This window comes from Mastomys coucha, unplaced genomic scaffold, assembly GCF_008632895.1.
Source record: "Mastomys coucha isolate ucsf_1 unplaced genomic scaffold, UCSF_Mcou_1 pScaffold7, whole genome shotgun sequence".
Classification (NCBI taxonomy): domain Eukaryota; kingdom Metazoa; phylum Chordata; class Mammalia; order Rodentia; family Muridae; genus Mastomys; species Mastomys coucha.
In genome coordinates, this window is record NW_022196913.1 from 49,962,658 (window position 1) to 49,972,240 (window position 9,583).

The 9,583-nt window shown below is 42.7% G+C and overlaps 1 long non-coding RNA gene across 2 annotated transcripts; it reads left to right on the forward strand.

Annotated features, from left to right (window-relative positions):
* LOC116082284 lies at nt 1-1,306 on the forward strand. 2 transcript variants are annotated; one of them, XR_004115232.1, is made up of 3 exons: nt 1-64; nt 333-504; nt 1,156-1,306. It is a non-coding gene; the product is annotated as an uncharacterized LOC116082284 (long non-coding RNA). The 2 variants fall into 2 exon arrangements; XR_004115231.1 differs by lacking the exon at nt 1,156-1,306 and having other exon boundaries at nt 333-548.
* The last annotated feature ends 8,277 nt before the right edge of the window (nt 1,307-9,583 follow it).

Below are 9,583 nucleotides of genomic sequence, written 5' to 3' on the forward strand. Positions count from 1 at the left end.
ATTGGCTGTGCTTTCAAACAGAGGAGGCACCAAGGGAAATGGCTGCTCACTGTTTTTAGAGCAGGTGAGATGTGAGAGTTTTCTGCTCTGCCCCCTGTGATGTAAAGATTAGTTAGCTCCTGAACTAGAGTTCAGAGAACAATTCAGTGATTTTTTTTCTCCATTTTCACTATTGCTGGTCCAGGGCACTTTTCTTCCATGTAAATCATGGCTCCACTGACCACTAACTCCTGGGTGTCTGGAACATTTGTCGGGGCGCGGGGGAGGGGCGTCCTGGAAGAAACCCATCCTTCCAGTACCCCCTTCCCATTTTTTATTCTCATCTTGTTAAGAGTTGCTGCAGATCTTGTGGAAGTTGTGAGCCATCATCTAGGGCCTGATGTGCTGTCATGAGAGTTGTCATCTGTAACTGCGGACACCCCAAGCTGGGAAGAATGTGACAGAAATGGACGCAGAATCTCATCTTTCACACTCTCCAGAGACCATCAAAGGAAGTGAAGTCAGGTGTTAGACCTTCACATTGTCAATTACAGATATATAAGAAAGCTTGATATTGTCCCTTGAGAGCTTGTTTGGAGGTTCTAGCAGGGGCCCTTGACTGAAGGCTAGTCCTCCTCTATTTGGAGAAGGGCTTTCTCTTCAATTGAGGGCATGGCTTTGGGAGGGATGCACACGGAGTGATGGGGGGTGTGGCTTCAGAAGGGAAGCACATGGAGTGGTGACTAGGAAGGGAACACCCACCTAGCCAGCTAACCAGTCTAATCAACCCTGGCAAGGGATGGGCCGATTGCCCTCACACTTGAAAGCTTGACATTGTAAAATATGGTAAGATGTCAGTTCCTTCCTAGTTTGTCTCCCGTTTAAAGTAACTCCAATCAAAATCCCAGCAAGCTTTGCTGTCTTTTGTTGTCTTTTTATTTTGTTTCCTTTTTTTTTTTTTTTTTTTTTTTTTTTTGGTTTTTCGAGACAGGGTTTCTCTGTGTAGCCCTGGCTGTCCTGGAACTCACTCTGTAGACCAGGCTGGCCTCTAACTCAGAAATCCACCTGCCTCTGCCTCCCAAGTGCTGGTACTAAAGGCGTGCGCCACCACCGCCCGGCTTTTTGTTGTCTTTTTAGAAAAAAAAGAAATACACTGAGTCTCAAGTTTGTTAACAGGTGATGGACATGGACAGCTGAGAAAAACATTAAGAAACATGAGAGCACGTGGGCATGAGCCACCAGACATCAAAGCTGAAAGTTAACAGAAAAGATGCGATGTGGAAGTCTGGAAGTGAGTGTCAAACCAACCAACGGAACAAAGCAGAGCCGGGAGAGTTCACAGGTTATTAAATAGCCAGTTGAGTTTTTTTTTTTTTTAAGATTTATTTATTTATTATATGTAAGTACACTGTAGCTGTCTTCAGACACACCAGAAAAGGGCATCAGATCTCATTTTGGGTGGTTGTGAGCCACCATGTGGTTGCTGGGATTTGAACTCATGACCTTCTGAAGAGCAGTCGGTGCTCTTCCCTGCTGAGCCATCTCACCAGCCCGCCAGTTGAGTTTTAACAAAACTAACCCTGCAGAAGGGTAGAAAAAGACTGATCATTTCAAAAATTATGTTGGATTAATTGATACACATTTTAGGTAGTAATATAAACTGTTAGGTAAAAATTTTCAGCCACTGATTGTATCTGAGATTTGGAACCAACCTCCAACAGAAATCAGACCATAGTGGAGTCACTTGAACTGAAGTTTCTTATCACCAAACTAACCCCAGGTTGTTTATTTGTCCTTTTGAGAAATCAGGAAAGAGATAAAAACTTAACAAGCACGATAAATCCCCCCTACTCCCATACAAGTAAAATCAAAGGAATGCAGTTCTAGCAGACCCAGCTTTTGTTTCCTGAATCTGCCTTCTTTGGCCTTTATTTCTAAAAGTATTTCTTTATTTCATGTGTCTATGTGTGTGCCTGAGTGTATGTGTGTGCAAAAGCCTGTGGAGTTCAGAAGAGGGTATGGGATTCTCTAGAACTGGAGTTAAAGATGTGAGCTGCTACATGGTTGCTGGGGACTGAACCTGGGTCCTTGGAGCAGCAGGTGCTCCTAACCACTGAGCCATCTCTTCAACCTCCTTTCCTGTCTTTGAAACCAACTTTCTCTGCTGAGGTTCTGGGAGTCTCTTTTGCATTTTTAGAGGAGATTCTGTAATTCATGAATTGCAAATAAAATCCAATTAGATGATTTCACCAAATTTGTCACAATTTTTGTCTCTTGACAAAAGCAAAAATAAAGACAACAGGTCTTTTAGGTTCCTCCAACAGAATGCAAAAAATACAGAAAGTAGGAGGGAGGATGAACTGAGGAGCAAGCCCGTGTAAAGACGAACTTGTCTTCATCAAAGAGTGCAACGGAGGGGAAGGAAGCAGCAATATCAAGGTGTGTGTGTGGGATCCTGACAGAGATACAGTATCTTCACCTCCATAAAAGAAGACTGGACAACTGTCCAGTACACCTGGGGCTAGACATATCTCACTCTGGTGGCTAACTGATCTCCTCCCCTGGATCTGCTCACTCATGAATTTAAGCAGTATGTTTTAAATAAAGAATCTGAGCTCTCACCTATAATCCCAGCACCTCAGAAGTAGGGAGTCTGAGGATCAGGAGTTCAAGACTGGCCAGGGATCCATGAAACCCTGTCTCAAAGACAGAAAGAGAATTTGAACATAGAGAGAAAATAAAGACAAAAAACAAAACAAAACAAACCCCTCAGATTACTTCAATTCCACCCACCCTTGTTACCACCTGGAGTTTTATTTCTGTTGAAAATTTGAAACAATGAAACCGAATGCTAACTGCAAGGTGTAATTTTGTTTGGTAAGTGCCAATTTTCCTTCATGCTTGAACTATTTTTATTGTTATAATAACATTTTAGCTGGAATTTATAATTTTTAAACAAAGCACATATAAGGAAAATGATGTAATTACTTTTAAAGTCAACCAGGCCACATAGGCAAAGTGCCATATGAACATCTCTAGAGAGGGAATACCTTAGGTCAAACCACTTCTACCCAATATTAAAGAATAGAGTAAGTAAAGAGACATTTTGAAAGACAGTTATTATAAGGCTAATTAATTCTCCCCAATTTAACTCAGTCACAAGAACAAATCAAAATTTTAAATTCTTATTGATTGATTGATTGATTGATTGAAATAGGGTTTCTCTGTGAGTCTCCGGATGGCCCAGAACCTGTTATGTAAGCCACACAAGCCTCGTGACTGGAGTTCAGTCTTCAAATCTGTGGTAGAAAGAGAGAATTGATTGGTTATTTCTCTGCCAGTGAAATGAGCCAATGCAAACCAGATTAGATTATATTAAATGCAGGGCTATTGTGATGTGCTCTTGGGCGAGTTCAAGGCCCCAAGGACTGAGACCAGGGAAGTCATCATGGGGAGAGAGCTGGGGAGGGGGGAAGAGAAAGGGAGAAAGGGCATTGCAGAGGGATAAGTGAGAGATGGAGGGAGAGAGAGAGAAAGAGAAAGAGAGAGAGAGAGAGAGAGACAGAGAGAGAGAGAGACAGAGAGAGAGACAGAGAGACAGAGAGACAGAGACAGAGAAACAGAGAGAGAGACAGAGAGACAGAGAGAGAATGTCTGGATTGTATAGGGAAGAGCCTCTGTGTGAAGGACAACTTGGCCTCAGCCCCTGGGCTAGAAAGTACAGGGTTGGGGTGAGGATATGCCAGGTAGGGACTGAGGGATCCTGGCTGTCTTAGTTATGGTTTTACTGCTGTAAACAGACACCATGACCAAGGCAACTCTTATAAGGACAACATTTAAAGTTAGGGCTGGCTTATAGGTTCAGAGGTTCAGTCCATTATCATCAAGGCAGGAACATGGCAACATCTAGGCAGGCATGGTGCAGGAGGAGCTGAGAGTTTTACATCTTCATCTGAAGGCTGCTGGCAGAATACTCAGTTTCAGGAAGTTAGGATGAGCGTCTTAAAGTGCATACCCACAGTGACACACCTACTCCAATAGGACCACACCTTCTTATGGTGCCATTCTCTGGCCTGAGCATGTACAAACCATCATACTGGGAGAACCTGGAGGCTGGTCTGCTTTGATGTAAAATATGCATCTCCTTCTCTTGTCCCCCAAACCAAACAAGAACCAACTGGTGAAAGTTACCCTCTGACTTCTACATGTATGTTGTGGAACACACACACTGACACATGCACATGTGAACACATACACACAGTAATAACAATACATTAAATCAAAATGTGTTTACCAAAGATCACTAATAAGAGAGTGGAAAAAAAAAAGCCTGTGCCATGATAGAAATATTTGAAACATATGGTTGACCAGGAGCTCACATTCAGCATGTAATAAATTGAGACACAGAATACTGAATGAAAGATTCCAGACACAAATTCGAGTTTGCCTCATGGCTCCATTGATAAGAAAGTTTAAAAACCAAGGTAAAATTTAAAGGGTTGCCACCTTAGGAGCACAGGTAAAGGGAAAGAAGGAAGGGAGTAGTTCTCTTGAAAGTTAGGAGCTTGGAAGCCTTTGCTGCAGGGCTGCATGCTTTTGGAGTTAAGGACAACCAAGAGAACTGTGTGTTTGTGCACATGCCTCTCTTTGGGGCTTCTGGTTCACACACACACACACACACACACACACACACACACATATACACACACACACACACACACATTCGCGCTAGAAGTGGAAAACGATGGGGGAAGCAAATGAGTGTGTTCGAGCCTTTTTCTCAAGAATCCTCCTTTATGAAGCTGAGAACAGTGGCTTATGCCCCACTCTGGATGGACTGAAGCAAGAGGGTAGCAAATCCAAGGCCCAGCTCTGGCTGCATAGGGACACTCTAGAAGTACTTGGAGACTCTGTCCAGGATCTTTTAGTGAACCAGTCTTGGCAGGCCACATACACTCAACCTGGTGGCCAGTCATAGTTTGGTCCCACGCAGTGTTTGTTTGACATCTGTACCACAATCACAAAGTATCAAGCACTGTTCTGATTTAGTGTTTTTAGGTAACATAGTCTTTCCAGAACTTTCTCCAGGATCCCTCCCTCCTCCTGAGTAGCTTCTGATTCTCCACATATCATTTGCAGTGTTCGGTTCATGGTTTCTCTCTGGCCATGCTGACCTCATGTGTGACCTGTTGGTGCGTTTTTGTAGCCCGCGTGGTCCTCTCGCCGGGAAGAAGACACGTGGACACTAGGTTCCTTCTGCAGCAACTGTTTTATTGTCTCCATCCATGGTGAAAAAAGGGTCGAACCCAAAATCCGCACTGCTTATATACACCACAGTGCGTGTATCTGCCCACAGCATGGTGTGTCTGCTCATGATTGGCTGTTCGCTCATTACCCTAAGTAACGCCCCGGGATGGGCTGTGACATGGCGTCTTTTCACTCTACGCACATGCGCAAACAGTTGTCCACTAGGAGTTAACAGCGGAAGTAGGCGCCATCTTGCCATGGCGAATGCCTCTCAAGATTCACGGCTCCCAACACGTTTTCTCTTCCTCAGATCCCCCTCCAGTGTCAGTTCTCACTGCTGCTCTGCTAGTGGGTGGGGTATTTATACCACCTGCTAAAGGCAAGTGCAGAAACTGTCACAGGATTGGATTTTGCAAAGGCAGAGAGAGGCTTTGAATGAAGTTGCCAACATCCGATATGGACAATGCATTGGATAGACGTTGTCTGGTCTAATGGGCTGCACAGTCTGATTTCAACTAGATGTCCTCTAAGACTATTAGCTCATGAAACCAAACAAAGCAAAAGTATCCAAGTCACTTTGCAGGAACATTTTGAAGATGAATTCCCATTTTTAGCAGTTGAGTGTATGAACAGATTTTATTTAGTATTCATTAAGTTTATAGACTAATATTATTTATGTTTGGGAAGAGGTAGTATAGGTGATTATTGTGTCTAAAAATGTGTGTGCCATAATAAAAGCCCATATAAATCACCTTGTACACCTCCCATCAGTTTTTAGTTTGTTTTATTAGAAAGCTTTGTATTTTCCTATAAATAAAAGCGTATCCCTGTTTTCTTTTTCTTTTTTCCACATCAAAAATCTACTTCTTCTGCATAGATAGAATGACCTACTTTGGGCACTTTAAAAAATCTTGAATTTTTTAAATTGATTTTGTGTTGATTTTATAAATGACAAATGACCACAGTGTCCAGGACGCAGCAACTCATTGTTCGATGGTTTGTTTTAATTCAGTTTTCAGTTGACATGAGCTCTTTTAGCAGAACATAAGAGGGAGGGAGTATGAAGGACTCTGGTTAAATATTTTAGTCAGCTCTAAAAAGTATGTGTGAGAACACCACAGCAGTAATAATGAATGATAAGGGCCATTCTCCAAGGACTTAGTGTAGTGGCTCATTTTTCATCTTTATTAATTTTTTGTCATTTCTTTAAAAAAAAAACCACACATACATAGTGCCTTTTTATGTTATTTTATTTGAAATGTTTTTCCCTTAAGATTTCTGGGCTGTTGCTATAGCAAAAATGATGAAATGATGAAATGAAACTTTGCCTAATGTTCTTCGGCTCCTGAATTTCAGATGAGGAGCCCTGTCTGTGTTTCCCATGCTAAGTGTTCAGCAGAGTGTTCAGGGGAGAAAAGATGGTCTATTTCTTCCAGGCATCACTAATTTCACCAGTGAACTCCTGTTTCACCATTCCTCCATCCATTTCCACTGAAGAATAAAGTTTGGAATTGAATTTAGAGAGTGTTAGTAAGGTATTGCTCCCCCTAAATCTGGCCCACGCCACCTGCAGAGTGCTTACTGATGCCATTACAGAGTGGGCAGGGAGAGGTAGCAAGGGTGTTTCTCATGCATATATCCACACATTCTACACCTATATGTTAATGCACAGTGTGGTAGAGAGAGAGGTGTTAGGCAAAGACAAGGGTTCTTGACAACACAGAAAAAATTACACCAACGTGTTACAAAAGAGCAGAGTTGGGTACTATGGAAGCATGCAAACATTAGTTGCTTTGGGATACAGGAATCATAGAAGGCTTCCTTAAAAAAAAAATGGTGGCTAGACAATCTGTTCAAAGGCCCAGAACCCAGGAGAGAGATCAAATACTTCCCCTGGACAGGGGATGTCAGGGGAAATATGATGCAGGGGCAGTGTGCAGGATGGGACCAGAAACATGGACAGGAGTCAAGGGCTGGATGCTGAAGGAACTGATTATCTGGATGATAGGAAGCTGTTGTGGGAATTAATAAAAAATGAGTTCACCCCGCAAACTCCCTCTCCCACCAGAACATGTCCTAGTGCTGGAACCATACTGTCCAGCCACAGCACTATGTCCCAGCAGGCTCTTGCTATTTTCTCTCAGCTAGCAGCAACATCTCGCTCACATGCAGTGCTTTGCACACCCCCACAATCATTCATTTAGTGGCTAGTGCCAGGTAATGCATGACTCTTAAGGCTTTATTATCCAATCAGGTTTATATACTAATAAGATCACAATTTATAAGATGCCAACAATAATTTTAGAACCAAATAATAAAGACAATTTTAACCAATTAACTTTAACCCAATTAATCTATTTTGTAAAACCTTTGCTTGGTTATATAGACACGTGGGGTCATTATCCTCTGCCTCCATGATCCAGATCCCTCTCCTCCTGTTCTCTGACAGTTCTCCTCCTCCAACTCTAGCTCCACCTCTCTATTCCTGTTCAATCATAGGCCTGTCACTGCCCTAATGTGATTGGACTGAGAAAATGTTGCAGCAGGAAGCCCTTGAAATGTTTTCTGAATGTGTACCTGAGTTTTCTGGGTCTGGAAGTTCATCTGGAGATAGAGAATTCTGCGGAGTCAAAGTGACTATTTCATTCTGATCCCACTGGAATCCGTATATCTACCACTCAAAGGCTTTTGAATGGTCATTTACTGATTTAGTGTGTGTGTATGTTTGTGTGTGTGTGTGTGCTTGGGGGAAGTTGTACAAATGTGTACATGTGCCCAGGTATGTGGGGGCATCACAGGTTAACCTCATGTGTCATCCTTCAGGCTCTATAGAACTTGGTTTTTGAGATATGGTGTCTCAATAGCTCAGGGGCTTGCTAATCAGTCTAGGCCAGCTGACTAGAAAACCTCACATACACATTTATGTGTCCCTTTCACTACAGTGCTAGGATTACAGTTGTACACACCACATGCACATTTCATGTGGACTCTGGTGATTGGACTCATGTCCTGATGATAGCAAACACTTTATTTGCTGAGCGGTGTCCCAAGTCCCTTCTTGGTGCATTCAGTTTGTGGAAGACCCTGTGGCACCCTTAGCTGATGGCTGGCATCAGGAAAGGGCTGGGTAGTGGCCAACATGACTTTGGCACTCTGTTTTTGCTCAACTGGAGATGATCTTTGTATCACTCATCTTAAGGGTGAACTTAGAAGATGGAATTGAACTCTTTGACTCTGTACTAGAAAGTTCAGTACATGGAAGAGGGAATTGAGTTCTCTGGCTCTGTACTAGAAAGTTCAGTACACTGGACAAGTTGTTCTTCTTGAAACATCACCAGAAGCTGCTAAAAATAATACCATTAATTGCCAAGAAAGTAAAAAAAGGTTGTTTGTACAGCTTTCTTTCAGTATCAAGATACTGAGTGGGCAAATGGTATGAACAATGAAACAGAATGGCCAGGAAATGCGTCCTTGTCTATTTTCCAGTGGATTTGACTATAGTGAGATGCCACGCACACTTGTCTACTCCAGTCACATCCAAAATATCAGGAGTAAAAGCCTGATTAAGGATAAGAGGCAATAAGGATCCAAAAGGAGTTCTGTGCCTCCTGGATAGACAGTCACTGGTATCTCCTAACTCAGACATGTTCCAGATCAGTCTTTCCAATCGTCAACATGCCCTCATAATTAGGCATAAAGGTACCCCAAGAAATGATTCGTAAATGGCTAAGATTGGACATTGTTTCCTGGTCAACACAATGTTTCTAACCTATCCTGGTTTATTACCAAGTTTCCCATAACTTGTAATTTCTCTCAAGGAAACTGCCTTGCTAGAGCTAACAAGAGTCAGGCACATTCCTTAGGACAATAATAGTTTACAATAGCTAGAAATGTTTTACATACTAGAGAGTAATGAAGGGCTTCCACCCAAAGACATTAGCTAGAAGTGTTAGATTAAAACCTCCTAGTCATTGCCTCTAGCAAGAACCAGAGAGTTAGTATAGGAATACCAAATTAGCCCAGCAGGGAGAGGCACCATTGCTCTTCCGCCCGCTTCACAACTAGATACGTTATCTTGGTCAATAAGATCACTGACCTTAATGTGTCACCTGCCTACATGACTCTTGTCATCTGCCCTGCTTGCTGTATGCTACTTAAGCCTGCTTTTCACTTGGTGCAGAAGGAGAGGAGAAGGAGAAAGACTTGGACTCGCAGAAGGACTCGCATTAGAACTTAGACGGGCTAGGATTCAGATTCATGCAATCCTCAGTCCCCCGGCTCTGGGCTCTGGGCCCCGGGGAAGCAGCACCAGTCTAGAGGAGATAGCTGCTGCTTTAGACCCAGTATGTTTTAGGTA